This window comes from Phascolarctos cinereus, unplaced genomic scaffold, assembly GCF_003287225.1.
Source record: "Phascolarctos cinereus isolate Bilbo 61053 unplaced genomic scaffold, phaCin_HiC Scaffold_3;HRSCAF=262, whole genome shotgun sequence".
Classification (NCBI taxonomy): Eukaryota; Metazoa; Chordata; class Mammalia; order Diprotodontia; family Phascolarctidae; genus Phascolarctos; species Phascolarctos cinereus.
The window spans coordinates 4,397,477-4,416,797 of NW_027555736.1; positions in this window are offsets into that span (position 1 = coordinate 4,397,477).

The following is a 19,321-nucleotide window of genomic DNA, read 5'->3' on the forward strand; positions in this document are numbered from 1 at the left end:
GGCTCTCCAAACCACCCTTCAGGGCTGACCAGAGCAAGGTCAGTGAGAGAAAACCAGGCCAAAGAGGCGGGGGGCCAGACCAAAGTAGACATCACAGTGGCTATGGCCAGAGTGGGGCAGGCACCCCTACCTTTTTCCAGACTGTTAATTGTCATGGAAAAACATAGAAAGAACACCGGCAGAAGACAAGTGGTACTGTGACTAGCTCACTGGATTTGTAGTCTGAAAGACTTGAGTTCAAAGGCAGCCTCGGGCACCTTACTAGCTCTAGGGCCCTAAGCAAATCATTTCACTTCTGTTTGCCAGTTTCTTCATCTGTAAAAAAGGGATAATCATAACACTTACCTTCCAGGTTTGTTGTAAGCATCAAATGAGATAAAATATTTTAAAAGTTTTGCAAATATTAGGGTGCTATGCAAACATTAGCTATTACTAGTATGAACCCAACAAGAGATTTCACACATGGACAGTGCCCTAGGGCTGATTCAGGCTGAGAAGACAACTGACTGGGCACAACCCTAGGGCCCTGCTTGGGGCATTGTAGGCACTTAAGAAATGACTGATTGGCCATCTCTGCTGTCCTTCTGCTTTCCTCTGGAGACTTCTGCTCTTACTCCATAGATTCCTTCCTTCCCTGTGTTGCTCCAATCCACTGAGTTACCCTTTCTAAGTAGGAATGCTTTTGCTGACATCTCTGATGCCAATGTTTGTTTTGGAGTCACCATTGTTAAGATGATGCCATTGATTCTCAGTTGCCCTATCTCTCTCCATTGACCTTTAAACCAACAGCAGTTGTGATTCTTCTCAGATCGTGGTGATCCATAGTCCTCAGCCCAGAAAACCAGGGAATTCTTCTGAAGCAGGCCGCCAGTCTACAAGCCTTTCTCAGTGATGGACTGCTTATGAGATATCATGGGGGGAGGGACAGAGAGGGGTTCCTGCAAGCTCATAATTTTGGACCCTTTGCACAATCTACCCATTTGTTCTTATCCTGTGTTATTCAATCAATCAATAAGCAACGATTAAGTACATACTATGTGCCAGGCATTATGCTAAGCACTGGGCATACAAGCCTACTATTCCTAGGAACCAAGGTGTAATAAAGGAAAGTGGGCCCTCTGTTTAGAGGAAAATGTGTTTATACTTACTTTCTTGTTATATAATCTCAGGAAACTATCCTTCTCCAAAAGCTATGATGACAATTTGTTAAATGAGACAAGGGCTCTAATCACTGCATCAATCAATGTCATGGGGGGGAGATAATGAGCAGCATCAGCAAATGATACTGGGGACAATAGACTGGAATGGGGGCTCTAGGTGACAAGATGAGAGAAAAGATGCCCCTAATTCTTATGGATGCCCCTAGGACCCTGAAGGGGAGATTTAGCCAACCTTATTCTAGAGACCTATCTTGGCAGTGGAAGAGGGAAGTAGGGCATGGAACCCAGAGAGTAGATGATCAATCATCAGCTGCCCAATCATGGCCTCTGTACATCTCACCAGTGACCTCTTCTATAATTTTTTTGGAGGTAATCAGGGTTAAATGATTTGCCCTCAGGTCCTCCTAACTGCGGGCTGTACTCTATCCACTGTACCACCTAGCTGCCCTTCCCTCATCCACAATTGTCACTCTCTGGAGATCATGGTGCTCTGTGATCTGTAGCTACATGACATCATCAGGCATATTGCTGTTAAAAGGTGACTTTTCTTCAGCCTGTGACTCATTCCCCATCCCCTTCATCTTCTGTGAGGAATTTATTATGAGATCTCGGGGTTCCAAGATCACAGGAAGAATGCTATCTACCAGACAAACCCCAGAACAGATGTGCTGCTCAGTCTCAATTATCTTCCCATCTTAAGAGTCAGGCAAAGAAGGGACATGATTCTGATAAAGCATTGGATTCCATCTTTAAAAGAAGCACAAAATTAAAGTAGCCAATTAAATGATTAACCAGATTGGTGAGCACGTCCTTCACACAGCTGGAGAACACTGGGGGATTTCTGCTGCTGAGCACCTGCTATGAGATGTGCGAATGTATGAAAGAGCTCATCAGCTAAAGACTGTTGCTCAGCAAGTGGCTTCCAACAGCATCCAGGCTATTGGGTTAAAGGAAGCCACACTGTGGAAAGGGGACATTCTGATAAGTGGCTAGCAAAGCTGTCCAATCCGACCCCAGACCTCACTTCGAAAGCTGGGCTTTGGGCGTGCATGAGCACAAAGAAGCTCCAGGAGCACCAGCAGAGCTGTCTTGGGTTAAATGATATTTTGTTACAGTGAAGCAGGCCTTAGGGCCTCACCCCTCAAATTTCCAGATGGCTTCTCTGAAATTTAATCAGCTTGTAAGTGCAGGTCTTTGAATTTGTTACCATTGATTTGAAGTTGTCACCAGCCTTTCTTCCAGCTTGGCATACATTCTGTGTGGGCAGCAAGTCACAGATGAAATGGGCACTCTTTTCTTAGAACCATTGATTCTGAAACCCATCTCCCCATCAGAGTTCAATGAGAGGGTGCTGTTGATAATGAATTCTGCTGACATCACCTGTGCCAAAAGAATCAGGCACCAGAGACATCCAGGTGTGATGGACAGCACCCTGACCCTGAGAGCACCCCGAAGGGCATTCCTAGACTCCCTTCTTACTAACCTCTGAGCCTCAGTTTCCTCAAATTTAAAGCTGATGATTTATTATACTTGTGCTTCCTGCCTCACCATTTCACTGTGATGAACAAATGGGATAATGGAAGTCAGAGAGTTTTCCAACCTTAGAGTTGAAGATATAAATACCAGTCACCTTCAGTGAGAAGCAATATCCAAGTTTTCAGAACCTGGAAATCCCCTATCCAATTGAAGGAGCTCTGTAGGCCACCACAGCATGGGTGAAAGTGTAATGCTCCCATTTCAAAGATTGGTCCACAAGCAATTTCAGAGATGGGAAGAACGTCAGTGACATTGCTTCCAATCGATACTGAACAAGAGGCCTCTTCCAGCATAGATCCTCACAATAACACAATAACACCAAAAAGGAGATGCTATGATCTCTACTGTACAGATGAGGAAACTAAGAAAGGTGAAATTACTTGCCCAGGGTGACAGAGCTAGTGTCTGAGGCAGGATTCAAACTTGAATCTTCCTGACTCCTGGTCCAGTCCTCTATCCACTGTCATCTAGCTGCTGACCTGCCCAACACAGGGGTCATCAGACATCTGCTTAGAGATCTCCAGGGTGGAGGGACCCACTATTGCTTTGAGCCCCTGGCTGGGGCTTCAGTTGCTGGCCAATAGTCACAGCTGAGGATCCAAGCTGGTGTTAACTCTGTGCATATCAGGGGCAGCAGAGCTGTAAATGGAGCCTTAAGGGTTACCAAGGGCTTCTTATCTGATTTGAACCTCACAATAAGCCCTATGAGCTAGGGAGAAGGATCTAAAAGGAACTGAGTGTGTGTGTTTGTGTGTGCACATCTGTGCATGTGTCTGCATGTATGTTTACATGTGTGCATGTATGCAGGCACATGTGCATGTGTGTGCATGTTTGTGTGTAAAGGCACACGTGCATGTATGTGTGCATGTGTGTGCTTCCTGGAGAAGATAGGATTGGGGACATGGTATATGGCTTTAAGTATTCAATGCATAATCTCAGTGAAGAGAAATTATACTTTTTTTACCTGATTTTACTGTTCAAAACTCTTAGCAGTGAAGGAAAGCAAGAGAAACAAACTTCCTCTTGACATAAGGCAGGTATTTCTAGCACTATCCCAAAGGGGAATGGGCTACCTTGGAGGCAGTGGGCTTGCATTCCCAGAAAGTCTTCAAAGAAAGGTTAAATGTCAGCTTCCTGGGTGAGCTGAGAGGGAAGGATTATTCAGGTGTCAGTTTAAGTAGATATAATCTGAAATAAGGTTTTCTTAAATGAGAAATGCAAAGAAATAGAAGAAAACAATAGAATGAGAGGGACAAGACAATTCAAGAAAATTGGAGATATCAAGGGAATGTTTCATGCAAAAATGAGCATAATTAAAGACAAAAATTCTAGGGACTTTGCAGAAGCAGAAGAGATTAAAAATAGGTGGCAAGCATACACAGAAGAACTAAACAAGGAAGATCTTAAATCATAATGGTGTGGTTACCTAGTCAGACATCCTAGAAAAATGAGGTCAAGTGGGACTTAGGAAGCATTACTAATAATAAGGCTAGTGGAGGTAATAGAATTCCAGCTGAGCTATTTAAAACCCTAAAAGATGTTGCTTTGAAAGTACTGCACTCAATATGTCAGCAAATTTGGACAATTCAACAGTGGCCACTAGATTAGGAAAGATCAGTTTGTGTCCCAATCCCAAAAAAGAGCAATGCCAAAAAATGGTCAAATCACCCAACAATTGTGCTCATTTCACACACCAGCAAGGTAATGCTTAAGATTCTGCAAGCTAGGCTTCCAGCAACATGTGAACCAAGAATCACCAGAAGAGCAGGCTAGTTTTTGGAGAGGCAGAAAAATTAGAGACCAAATCACCAACATTCACTGGATTATGGAGAAAGAAAGGGAGTACCAGAAAAACGTCAAGTTCTGTTTCATTGACTACACCAAATCTTTTCACTGTGTGGATCACAGCAACATGTAGCAAGTCCTCAAAGAGATTAGAGTACTAGATCATTCAATTTCTCTCCTGAGAACTTGGGGAAAGAGGAGAGTGTAAAAGTTGGCTTGAAACTTACCACAAAAAAAAAAAAAAACTATTATCTTAGCAACTGGTCCCACCACTTCCTGGAAAATAGAGGAAGAAAAAATGGAAGCATGTCATATCTTAAATTCTTTGGTTCAAAAATCACTGCAGACTGTGACTGCTTCCATGAAATGAAAAAAAATGCTCTTTAGAAGGAAAGATAAAGCAAATCTGGACAGTATACTAAAAAGCAGAGACATCATCTTTCTAACAAAGGTCCATATAGTCAAAGCTATGGTTTTTCCTGAAGCAATGAATGTCTGAGAGAGTTGGTCTCTGAGGAAAGCTGAGTACCATGGAATGAAGACTTTCAAATTGTGATACCGAAGAAGACTTTTGAGATCCCCTTGGACAGCAAGATCAAATCAGTCAACACTTAAAGAAATTAATTCAGGCTTTTCACTGGAAGGTCAAATACTGGAGCTGAAGCTTATATGCTTTGACCACATAGTGAGAAGACAGGATTCATTAGAAAAGACTCTCATATAGGGAAAAATAGAAAGCAAAAAGAAAAGGTGATGGCAGAGGATAAGATAGATAGATAGGTTCATGGAAACAATGAAAGTGAACTTGGATAGACTTCAAGAGAAAGTGGAGGATAGAAGGGCCTGCTGTGCTATGGTCCATATGGTCACACAGAGTTGGACATGACTGAACAACAAAACAATCTGACTTCCTTCCAACTCTGAAATTCACTGGTTGTTATTCCAGTCTGAGCTTAGGAAACTGAGGTCATATGCCTTAGCCATAGTCACCTGACTAGTCAGAGTCCAAGGTAGCATTGGCCTCAGAAATGAAGATGAACTCAGATCTCTCCCAATCGAAGCTTCCTCGTTCTTTTCCCCTCCACCACACTGCCTCCCCAAAGGCATCTACATTTGAATAATTGCTCTGAAAGAATTACAAATCATCATTACCCAAAGGAATGAATCTCTAATGGTGTTATTTCAGGCTCTGGCAGGAGGAGAGATATATTCAGGTGTAGGAGACATACCCCTTAAAGCACAGCATGTGGGATGTCACCTATTCTGTCTACTAATAAGCCTAAATCTATAAGAAGACACAACTTATGGGGTGAACCTCTTCAGAATTTGCTGTTTCAAAATCCTAAAACTCTCCATCAGACAGATTCAAGTATATTCAGACAATCTTCTCAACTCTTCTCTTCTCTTTCTCATTCTTCCTTGGGAGGCAAGAGATCAGCATGTCTGGGCATGAAATTGGATAAGATGTGCCATTTATTTCTAATTGATCAAAAGTGTTCTGTTTCCTGCCTAGGGCAAGGAGCTGTTTAACAAAGAAGAACCAGGAAGTGTGTGTGTGTGTGTGTGTGTGTGTGTGTGTGTGTGTGTGTGTGTGTGTAGGGGGGTGTTTACGGCTATATTCATAGTTCCACCTTTTTTTTTTCTTTTAAAGTTCTACCCCAAATGTTTGTGACATAAACAAGCATATAAATTGAAATCATATAATTACTGTCATCAATTCAAAGTTGTGGGCTGATTATAGTTCCCTCACAGATGCACCAGGGTTGAGAGCACTGTTCTTTCCCAAGAGAATGCTGACGGCCTGTATGTGATTCCATTTCTGTGAATAACTAACTCTGCTCTCCAGTGCTCAACCATCCACAGAAATAGACCAGCTCAAATGCATGGCTAGAAGAGCCCTACATCCCCATCCCCAGGGATCTGGCAAAGCTGGGACATCATCAGCTGCTCTCTGACTCACACAGGGCAATCTCTCTCTGCAATAGGTGCTTCTGAAAGCAAGACAGCAAATTTCCCCTGCAGTTTGTGGCCAGGTATGTGGCCATGAAACCTTTGAAATCTATGCCTGATCATTTGGCAACATTCCATGAAAAGTGATCCCCAGTGGCAAAAGGGAGTGATTGATTCCAATCAAGCTGTGGATTTGTTACCAGAGATTAGCCCAAGCAATGTCAACCGAAAAGACAAAAGCTCTGGTGTGAGAAGTGCTGACATCCTTAATGCAATCTAAAAGGCCAACATCCCAACAGGCAAATGACAGCTTCTCATCCTCTTTCATCTTCCAAAGAACAACCAGTCCAATGAGGAACTGCCTGGGGAAGGCCAAGTAGATGATGGCTTTGATAAAGAAGACTCCAGCATGAGGATGTTGATTCTTTGGAATTCATCAGATCCATCTTGTGCGCGTGTTTATAGTACATGACAGGGAGGCCATGGAAATGTACTTAAGACAGAGGGAATTAAGAAGTTGCCGCTAAGGATATATTTTTTTCCCTCTCACTCAGCCCCACCCCCATGTCCAACAGAAATGGAGGCTTGTGTGGAAGAGGAAGGTCTTCCAGGCCAGGTTCCAACTGGATATGAGACGCCAGGAAGGTGCTACATTGAGCATCAGAGACTAGTCAAGCTATTTCAACAAGGATTTATTAAATATCTTCTATGTGCCCTGTTCTGTGACAATAGCTGAGGATGCAAAGAAAGGCCAAAACAGTCCTGGTCCTCAGGGATCTTACATTCTAGCAGAGGGACAACCCTTAAACATCTATACACAGACAAGATACATAGACAGAAGGCACTAGCACTAATGAGTCAATCATTTAACAAGACTTTATTCAGTACCTTCTATGTGCCAGGCAGTGTTCTAGGGACCAGGAATACAGATATTTAAAAAATGTTAACAATCCTTACTTGACAAGAGCTTATAGTCTAAAAAATAGGAGGGGTGCTATCAGGGCCACAGCTAATTCTTACCTGATGACCACATGGTTGTCATAGCTAGCCATTATTTATGTGCTGGACAGCACTTAGATTTTTCTCTTCAGTTGTGTTCTTATAGATTGTTTACTACAGACCGTATTGTGCTTTCTGGTGTGCCCACTCAGTTCTGAGGCCCATCCATTCCTAGACTCCACTATGCAATACTCCCCACTTTTCAGGTGTTTTCTTTGCTCTGGGAGAAAGCCTGACTACCGTGCACCACCACTGTTCTGTCTTGAATCAAGTGAACATGGAAAGCTCTCTGTCTACCACCTCCCCCAGCCATGTCTATTGATTTGGTTGGGCCAAGGCTCTATACTTTCAGTTTCTTCATTGTAATAGGTTGCCATGGATAGGGCTGAAGAATTTGAGGAAACCAATCTGAAGATGCTTTCCAGCAGGCCATCTGTACTTTGAACTTCACCCATGGAAAGGAGGAAAGTGGAGAGCATTCTTAGATTTGGTCAATAAGTTATGCAAAATATGAAGATCTAATAAAGTTTAGGGCAAATGAATAGGGCAATGCCCATAGATGTGTCTGAAATACTGATGTAAGTCATGTTCTCCCCTTCTTAGTGTAATTAGGATTGAGGGAGGCCAAGTTCCCTGCAGGAAATAGTAAGCTCCCAGGGGCTATGTCTAGGGGTTGTGGTCCTGGCAGAAAGTATAAACTGCTCTCATGTAGAGGGGAAGGATCATGAGAATTCAAGAAGGGGAGGTTCATTGTGCAGTATTTGATTTCTATTTTGCTAAAAGGAGAGCATTGTGACAGTAGCTACATGATGGTGGACTGACAATTGGCAGTGAGATCAAAGGAGATTTTCAGAAGGTGGTTGGTGATATGAAACTGGGAGTTCCACTGAGGTGGCTTGAGGTGTCTCCCAGCTCTCTGACTCTGCCCAGTCCAAGACTCTGAGGAGCAATGCTGGGAGATAAAGAAAAGCCAGTGAAGTATTGGAACATTTTTCACTTCCTGCAGACAAAGATGAATATATATTTCTAGACAGCTCAATTTTGAAGTTGCTTATAATTTTTTGAGGCAATCAAGGTTAAGTGGCTTGCCCAGGGTCACACAGTTAGGAAGTGTCTGAGGCTGGATTTGAAAATTTTCCCTACTCCAGGGCTGGTGCTCTATCTATTCTGTTGCCTGGCTGCCCCAAGTTGTTTAAAATTTCTTAAAAGAAATCTTGCAATTGACATAAAATGATGACCAGTGAACTAGCAAATGTGTTGTGCTATTGTTACAAAAGGAGAGAGGCAGAGAAAAGAGGCTTTGTCTACATTTAGGGGGTGGGATGCAAAGGATTCTCCCCACACTCAACTTGGGGTTCAAGAAATATGAGAAAGATCGTAGTCAGAATTCCACCAAAAAAAAAAAAAGCAGGCATCAGAATGGTCCTGTGGCAAATAGTGCTGCATGTGGACCATGAAAGACCTGGATGCACACCCTGCAGTGACAATTTGGGGCAGATTACAAGTTAATTTCAGTTTCAGTTTCTCCACAAGATCAGTACCAGTTCAAAAAGGAAGCTAGCATTGATGGAGCACTTTGTGGCTTAGCACCCATTTATTACATTTGACAAGTAAAATAGCAGTGCAGGAGGTGGACACCAGGGCCTGAAGGCTGGCACCCAGGATTCCTGATTTCAGGATCTTAATGGATGGTTTTGCCCCCACATAGAGAGAGGATGGATTAGAGATGGGAGGGACTGAAGTTAGGTGTCCAACCTGTAAAGCTCAATGAGAAATCTCATCCCAATGATGACATCTTTCAAACTAACTGGGCCCATCTGCCATATTCCCCTCTTAGGTGCATCATGCCAATAGCTACTTCCCATCCTTGAATAATGCCCCCTCTTTTTAAATGAGGGGAATCCTCAGACTGGCTCTCTGCAGGCACAGCTAAGTCAGTAGAACCAGAGGTATCTCTCATCATGGGCCCTTTGGAACATGTGGATGCAGGCCTGCCTCTGCCCCTGGTTCATTCCCACAACCCACAGACACTCAGTGTCCCTTCCAGGGAGCCCAGCTTTCCTGAAACACACATCCACACAGCCTTCTAATGCCTTCTAATTGATCTTCTTGTCTTGAATCTCTCCCCAGTCCAATTAATCCTCCCCACAGCTCCCAAAATTATTTTCCTGAAGTGTAAGTCCGACCATGTCATTCCAACTTCCCAACCCTTTCTTTCTGTGACAAAATAAAGTCTTTTGTTTAGAACTCCAGGCTCTTCAAAACCTCTTCATTCCCATTCTTCCCCTGCCCTCCAAACACACTGTGATCCAACTTTCTGTTACTTGCCCATGACACACCATCTCCTATCTCCACACCTTTGCATTGGCCACCCTTGATACCTGGAATGGTTTTTGTGCTGCTGTGTGCTGTGATTTCAGCTCTTAGAGTCCCTCCCTGCTTTCGTAGATTACACTCAGTCACCACCTTCTTCAGGGATCTTTCTTGGTGACCCAGCTGTCAGTGCCTTCCCCTCTGAGTTACCATTCATCTATCTTGTACATAAGCAATTATTTCCATGTTGTTTCCCCCATTAGAATTGAAGCTTCACTAAGTCAGTGACCATTGCTTTTCTTCATATCATAGCTTAGCACAGCACCTGGCATGGAGTGGATACTTAATAAATGTGCACTGATTGATGAATCTACTCCAGAAATGCTCCAAGTGATGCTTCAAGATTGCCCTGGATCCTTGTCCATGAAAGTGGCCAGTCTCTAGAAGCCCTCCCACCCCCATTCACACAGACACACAACAAAGACCCCTCCTCTTGGCCACCTTCATAAGATAAATACAGGCGCCCTCTCGCTCAAAGGAAGACCAGGATTAATATGCATCAGCACGATTGGAGGGCAACTCTACTGGGGCTCAGAGGTTCAGGGGTGATAGAAAGGACAGAAGTTTTAAAAGAGACCAGTGATGGGTTTAGAGAAGAGATTTCTGGGCTTAGAATATGAAAGACCTGCATACCAAAGCCTCCTCTGACACTTCCAGCTGTGTGACCACAGGCCAGTCATTAGCCTTGGAGCCTCAGTTTCATCATCTACAAAATAAGGATTACACTTGTAGTGATCTACTTCATCAGGGAGTTGTGAGGCTCAAAAGCAAGAAAACAGATAAAACACTTGGCAAAGGTCCCAGCACCCCACAGACGTCTCGGCTTTTATTGTCATTCCCAATGAATGTGGTTTTCCCAATTAAATCATCCTCAACAATCCACTTCTCCCATGTGTTTTCATCTCCCTCTGCTTCAGAGGCTAGAGTAGCTTCTCTGGGGATTTCCCATTCAGTTTCACAATTTGCTTTTTCTTGCAGACATATATTTTATTCCAAATACACATGTCATGTTTCATGGGGAATCTAGTCATGATTTGAGGACAAAAAGACTGGTAATTACGAGAGATCTTTCCCGTCACTGATGATGGCAGGAAGTAGAAACAGGTTGACTGTGGTCACTCAGCATGCCGGCTCCCAGCTGGGAACTGAGACATCTTCTTTAGCTGCTACCATTTAAATAATGCTGTAAACATCAAATTTAAAGCAAAGAATAACACAAAGATAGGAAGCTGGTTGGCAGCAGCCAATAGCTTAATTGTACCCCCAAATCCTGGCCAGCAGCACTAGCCCAGCAATTAGACAGATGTTTAAGAGAATGACAGGAGACCAAAGAATTGTGACCAGAAAGAAAGCAAGTAGGCATTTACCTACACCAAGATTGCTTTTCACTCACTAATTCTCTTTTTCAACTGTAAAATTGTTTTATACATGCTACTGCCCCATACTGCTAAGATATCAGCATTTTCTATCATTATATCACATTGGGTGCTAATTTTCAGGGATCTTAACAAGGAGTAGAACCAGAAACACATTGAGGAAGTCTTCTACCTCCTGAGGGGAAAACATTGACAGACAGTGAGGACCCCTCCCCTCGCAGGCATCTCAGTGTTTTCTGGCCATTTTCCCGACCCTGTACACTGTGTAAAGCCTTTTTTTGCAAGTACCTTCCAATGCGTTGTGCCAATGGCACCTATGTGTCCATAGGGGCAGTGCAAGATATGAAGGTAGCAACGAGATGAACATTCTTTTCACCTTCTATCATCCACTGAGCTGCTCCAACCTGCTTATATGTTTCCTTTGAGTCTGGCAAACTCTATCACCTCTTATGCTCCAATCCCAGCGATAATGAATTCCCATATTCTTAAGAGTACACCACCCTGTCTTTTATTCTCATTGCCTATTTACTAAACCCCACAAGCCTCAACCATAGTCCTCCAACATCCTACCAAAGCTCTTCCCATCCTTTCATTGTGCCCTTCAGGGAATTGAGGGGATTAGGACAGCAAGTGGGTAATTATGGGAATTGAGTGAATCATATTGACTCCATTTTGTGACTCAATTCTGGAGCTAGCTCAGTTACCTTTCTATTCAATTATGGGTCTAGCCCAACTTTTTTCTTGTGAGAAAACTTTCTTCAATTGTGGAAACTGAGAGAAAATCTTATTGCACTCTTTGAACCTAGCCCTGCTTGGCTGGGAAACTAGATCTTTACCTGCTGTTCAGAGACCCTTAACTGAGGACTGAGGTTATGCTTCCCAAAAACCCAGCCAGATCCAAAGACTGATTCAAGTTTTCTCATAATTGTACATCTCAAGCAACCCATATATCTTATCTGAAAACTGGCCTCGTACTGATCAATCAGTTACTGTTTCCACATTCCTTTGATTGTTCACAGCTATTTTGGGGGAGTAGAACACTTCTTTTCCTGATTACAGAGAATTGCACCTGGTCACTCTCACCCTGACATCTTGGAAAGTCTCTAATCTTTCCTCCAATTAGAAACCAGATTACCTAATGTTGTATCCTGGTTAATTGTTTCCTTTTGATTAATTGGCCTTATTTGATTATTTTTAATGTATAATATCTGTATTTGAGGTCCAGTCCTATGCTGATGAAGTGGACTGGGTCCCAATTTGTTAGGCAGTTGCCATACATTGCTTAATAAATAAAAATGCTCAGGTGTTTGAACCTCTGTTTCCTCTGTCATTTCTTCTTCCAATGCCACACCCTCTGGAATTCTTACTCCACAATTAACAATCTCCCCTTCATTTTTAGACTTCTTTCTCTCCTACTCTTTCCATTATCTGGCACTAGGAGAGACGTGTTCCCCCATCATATGAAACCAAGTCCCTGGTCATCTTTTTTCAAATACTCTACTGGTTGCACCTTTTTTCATAAGATCCAACATACTGGTCCCAGAGAAGTTGGAATATGCCATCCTTCCTATTGCCATTTCCAGAATACACCTCTGCCACCATCACTCAAAAACGTCTCCTTCTTTGGGATTTACTCTATCCAAATATGTAACCCATACTATATTATAATTGCTGTTATTAATCATCCTCCTTCCTTTCTCTAGGAGTTCTATACCTGCTTTATAGTCTTCCTCTCCATCACAATGCCTATCTTTATGCCAGGGAATGTTGAAATCCTCTGAAACACCTTCACCTTCCAGTTCCCCAGCCTATTCACTACCATGTCTTACTCCACTCTTTCTCAGCTACACGTAGAGATGGCTAAACTCTTGATCTTTCCATTACCCATAATTATTCAACTTCTCATAGCAAGAAAGCTGAAATCATTTCATCCCATCATACTCCCTTATTATTCCTAATCTCCTTATTCCCTGCTTTTCCAAAATGGATTATTCTTTGTACTCACCATAACGTCAAGTGCATCCACCTCACACTATTCTCTCACATGAATGTCTCTGTGCTGTCTTCACTCTCCTCAGGTCCCTCAGGGAAATCAGTTCAATGCAACATTATATTCTACTCTTGAACCCTTTGCTTATTTGACCTATTACTGCTCATGCCTTGCCAAGTCCCAGCCCAGCTAATGCCATCATCAACCTCCTCTTGTCCTAGTTGAATACTGATGAATGGGGCTGGAGACTATTATTCAACCATACTGACTAGGTCCACTCCAGACCCATAGTGTCTCCTCTTGACTGGACCCTCGATGCACTCTCGATTATTTCACTGCTAACTAATTGATTTCCATTTTCAGCAGACAATATTCCAAACCTTTACTTCTCTCAGCCTCATCTAGCTACCCTTACAGCTGAATAGCTTGCTTCATATTTTATTATTTAAGTTACAACTATACAAGGTGAGCTCCATCTTCTTTCTTCTCTGTCATGACCCCTTGTTGTTTTTATCATCCCCCACACTCTTGTTCTTCAGTCTCTGATGAGCAGGTAGCCCTTCTGTCCTCCAGTGTTTAACACAATGCTTGGCGCTCAATAAATGCTAGTTGACTGACTTCTTAACTTCTCACCAAGGTCAACTCCCATGTATGAACCATTGATCCCATCCTGTCTTGTCTTCTCCAGCAGATTATCCCCACCAGCATTCCTTGTCCCTTCATTGTTCTCAATCTCTCCAAACTTATGTGTTAGTTCTTTCACTGAAAACCCTAATCATCTTTTCCTTTTCCCCCAAGGCCCTAGTTACTGACCCCCTCTGGTGACCGAGACCTGGTTACATCTGTTGATGGTTACTAATGTACAGTGGTATCCTGAATGTCCTTTCCCTCTATGATTCAGGTCCCCTAAACCCTGACCCAAGGTCTCAGTTTAGCTCTGAAATCTTCACATGGATGAACTATAGCTACTGTAATAGAGACTGGTTATTTTTTCTATTATGGACAGTCTGGCTCCCTAAGAAAACCAGGACTTTCTTACAGGGAAGGAAAGGCAGATTTTCTTCCTCTAGGCTGCTTCCCCATCACTGCACTCCATTCCCATGATTTTTCTCAAAGGCAGAGCCAGACAAAAAGATCCCATCACCCAAAATTCCAAATGTCAGCTTCTGTATCCAGGAGCATTTCTTCTCAGATATCTATAATATGGGAGACTTGGAAGGCACAGATGAATAAAAACTAGAGAAGATATTTCAGATCTTCCTGTAACCACTAGCCTCTTCTTCCTTCCCTAAAAAAAAATCAAAACCCTTCACCAGAACTGAAGAAATAATGGCCAGACTCACTGACCTACATTTCTTCTCACTTTGTCCACATTCGACTGATAGATAAAGACTTTCAGGTAAGAAAATAATTCCAAGAGAGATTCCTGGGAAGAGAACAGAGGGGGTTCTTGGGAGTTGGGGACTTAAGAACCAAGAGTTGTCCATATAAGCACACTGGTGCAGCTCATTCCTGATATAGCTCCTCATCTAAACGTTTGTGTTCTCATCTTCATCATCATGCATGCCGTGTACATAATGCTTTGTGGTCACAAAGCACGTCATCTGCATCATCTCCTTGGATGTTCCTAGCAGCCCTGGGAAATGGGTGATGTGGCTGTCATTTTCTCCTTCACAAAACTACCTTGTATTTACTGTGTACGTATTCATTGTAAGCCTCTTAGCATCTCTGAGCATGTTTCCTCATATTTTAGTGAGGAGTTAAACAGTTGGCCTCAAAGGTCCTTTATTATACATGAGACCTGCTGTTTCTCCCATTAGAATATAAGCTCTCTGGGGGCACAGACTCTGTTACTTTTATCTTTCTATCCCCAGTGCTTGATATAGTAACTATCACATAGCAATATGGACTAGACCTGGGATTTTATTGGTGTAGGAAGCTAGTCATGAGGCAACTGTCTCCATCAAATCAGGTCATCACCTTCTCTTCTCCGTAAGACTCTTTGAAAGTTGCCTGGGGCATTGATCACTTCATTGATTTTCCCATTAACAACAAAACCAGGATGGGTCACAAACAGGACTTGAGCCCAGGTCTTCTTGGATGCAAAGCTAGCTCCCTATTATGTCATGATGCCACTTCCCTATTACATAGCAGGTGCTTAACAAAGACCAGTAATTGACTCTCCATTTTACTGATTGGGAAACTGAGGCCAAGAAAGATCAAGTAGCTTGTGTAAGGTAACATTGTAAATGGAACATTAGGGACCCGAACTCAAGATTTCTGAGTGAAAGTCCTTGCACTGTTGTTGTCACTGTTAGTTCTTATGGCTATTGATGACTACTTTAATATATCAAGCAGTCTCTTGAATATTGTATCAAGGATTCTAGATGCCAAATTACAGAAATGGCCCTTTGCTGAAGTCCCATTTGCTGAAGTAAATTTTAACCAGAACACTCGCTAATTATGCATTCTCCTTTTCTGTCTTTTTATATCTCTTTTCACACTTAAAAAAAACTGCCAGTGCATATTATCCAAGGAGAATTAGCTTTTCAGCTGACACCTGGTGGCTCCTCTGGCCTTACAAGTCATTCTAAGGCTAGAAGAATGGGGAAATGACACATGTCAGATTGTGTGCTTTCTCATAGCATTCTGCAGGCTAGAAAAGACACAAACAAGACAAGTTGGGCCAGTTTGTAAAGGGCTGTATGTACTCCATCTCATATTTGGGCATCACAACAAGCCTTTGGGGTATTCAGGGCAGGCATGTAAGGTTTTAGGATCCTCATTTTTTAGAAGAGGAAAATAAGGCACAAAGACATCATCTGCCTTGTCATATAGCCAGTCAGTGTCAGAGGCAGCATTTGAGTCTGGGTATTCCTGACTCCCAGTCTAGCACTTTGCCCAAAATAAGGCATTATCAATTAAATGAAAAACCAAGGAGTGTCAGTGGAACACTGTATGAAAAGAAGAATGAGTCGGTAGGAAAGATGCCAAATTGGGAGCCAAAGGACCTGAGTTCAAATTTTCTCCCAATTACTACCTATATGGTCATGGGAAAGCCTCTTACCATCTCCAAGTGGGTTTCCTCCTATTACAGTGAAGGAGTTGACTAGGTGGCCTCTGAGGTCCCTCCCAGCCCTACATCTAAGAGCCTGTGACATTAGAATATAGCAACTCAGAGTCTAGAAGGGCCATAGGATGAAGAACTGAAGAAACTGGGAGCTAGTCAGGGGCAATGGGAAAAGAACTGGATGTTGAGTCAGGGGAGGCAGCTTCTAGTCTTTAACTCCTCCAAGCATCACTTTCCTCATCTGTGAAATGAGGAGATTAGACCAACCCTGAGGTCCCTCTGGGTCTTTATTCTCTGATTTTATGTTTTATCTATTAGTAGTCATAGAGTAAGTGAAATTCATAATGATGTTAATGATAACAATTATAATAATAATAGCAATAATGATGAGAACAATAGGTCTTCCCTCACTCAGGAACAGAGGGATAAGCTTCTGCTAGCAATCTGAAGGAGCAAAGATGTACTTTATGAGCCAGTGGCACAGTCTCTGCCTACTCCACTTCTCACTGAACATAAGACAAGAGACAAGCCCATAGAAGTCAATAGTTTCACCTCCCAGATGATCCCTCCCCCTTCCAGAGAGGCTTCCCAGAATGGAGAAAGTCTCCAATTCACACTCATCATGGGCCTGACAAAAGCCAGCCTGCACAGAGCCTGGGAAGCCTTGCCCAAATGCAAACCAACCCTGCTACCTGGAGATTATTGTAGCAGTGGGAGCCTGACCTTTCCACCCATAGGGTCCCAGAGAAGCAAGGAAACTGTCAGAAAGCATGGAAACAGGAATGTGGTTGGCCCTTGTCTGAGGTAATGTTGAGGGTGGCTCCCCTGACTCCGAGCCAGGAGGATTGCAGAAGGCCATCCCACAACTACCCTGTGAATAACCAGCCTAATAGGCAGGACTGGCATTTTATCAATGGAAAACAGTACCTCTAACAAGTTGTGGCTTGCTGAAGGTTCTACAAAAAGTGAATTGTAGAATGTCCCTTGCCCGAGCACTCAGTTGCCTCTCTCTTATGCACTCCTGCTGGTAGAAATGAAGTCAAATTGCCATCATCACTAGAGTTCTGCAGTCTTTAAGAACAAGACAAATGACCTCTGTAACCTCCCAACCTTCAACCTCAAAACTGTCCAATGGAATATTTCTGGAACACTGTGGCATGTTGCCAGGGCTACTAGTTTGCCAAGTGTGACCTTGAAGGGAACCCCCTTCTCCTCAGACATCAGTTTTCTCCTCTATGGATTGAAGAAGTTGACCAAATGACTTCTAGGGTCCCTCCCAGATCCTGGGCTCTTCCATTGCTTCATTTGCCCTGTTTCTTCTTCTCAAATATATCAGACTCTTTGAGATCATTTTGTTTGTTTTGTTTTGTTTTCACACAGCACCAATAACAAAATTTGCACACAGTGGGTGTTCAGAAATACCCACTGTCAGAGGCACTACTGGACAGAATTGTGAGTTAATCCAAGATAGCCTAGGGCCCCATTGGAATTAACCTTTTTCCTCATTCTTTCACTTTCCCCTGATATTCTCTGTGTCACTAACCTAGAGACAGCATGTCTGCATCCCATTCTAGCTCATAGATGACTGCCAATTAATCCCTGAAGAAATGGTTAACTGATGAACACCATCAGCTCATAGCTCATGATGACTGAAGGTACCACCCTTCTGGACAGTATATGCCTTTTAAAATAGGACTTGTGGAGACCCAGACCCTTGCCAACCAAAGAGGGCGAAAGGATGAGCATGTAAGGACAGATGGTTGGGCTGATTTTATGGGATGCGCAGCTTTGTCTGGCAGCCTGGCAAGTCGTACTTCAGAGTTAACAATGAGCCCAGCCTAGGCCAAAGAAAGGCCTTTCCCGTTGTACTAACTGAATGGATGAAACCTAGTCACTGCAGCAGTCAAGCACTGTGTGCCCTGCTCACAGAGGCAGGAGAAATGCCCCCTTTAGGGTGCTTTAGGAAGTAGAGCTTGATATATCCCACTTCCTCACTGTATAGAAGAGGAAACTGGGGGCTTCTAAGAGAGGACCCACAGCCAAGAAGTGGCAGAGTAAGGGCTAAAGCCAGGTCTTTTTACTTAAAAAAACAGTCTTATGTTTACCTTTGTTTTCAGCCAGAGACCCTTATAAGTCAATCAGCAAACATTTATAAAGCATCTACCTCCTATAAGCTAACTTTCTGCTTTTCAGTGGTAGCTTGGCTGGATTTACCCTCCGGAAACATCATGCCCCACCCAGCTGATCACCTGAAATCTCACCTCCAGCTGATGGACAGTTTTGGATACTCAACCCCTCCCCCCAACATCCTCTTTCCTCTGACTGGAGGGCTGGAAGGGGAAGCTCTAGACCCTTAACAAAGCTTTCCTTTATCCTAGTCTTTATCCAGTTAGGGATGGACTATTCAGCTAACTCTACGTTTTCCATCAGCAATCTGCTGGGTTTGGACTCCACCAAATGTTATGCCCCAGGCGGGGTACTTCCTTTACTGTGTAGTGTTCTCCCACTAGATTATTAAACTCCTTGAGAGCAGGGACTGTCTTTCCTTTTCATTTGTATCCCTAACATTTAGCACAGTGCCTGGGATGTAGTAGGTGTTTAATAAATGTTTATTGAATTGTATTGCATTATATGTGCCAGGAAAAAAAAAGGCATGAAACCAAATTCTGTCTGGCTCCCACCCAGTTTGTTACTCCATTCAAGTCAATAATACAGTTATCCCTTCCACATTAGAGGTGCTGTGCCAACCTCTTCCCTCCCCAGACATACCCTGAAATCTAGAAAATCCACATAAAAATTTTTGGCCTTTCTTTTGTACCACAGAAGGAATCTGAATTGGTTTTTTTTTTCTTTTATATGGTATTTATAGTAACTTATCATAAAATTGGGGTTAAGTATTTGGTCATAGGTTCTGTGTTGTCTGCTGGCCTTCATGTGTCGTCTGTGGCTTCCACAAAACTCTCAAAAAATTCCATTTAATTTCTTTGCCAACTGGCAATATATCAGAACTTTGATGGGGAAAGGCAGGACAACAACAACAGCAACAACAACAACAATAATAATAATAATAGGATTTATATGT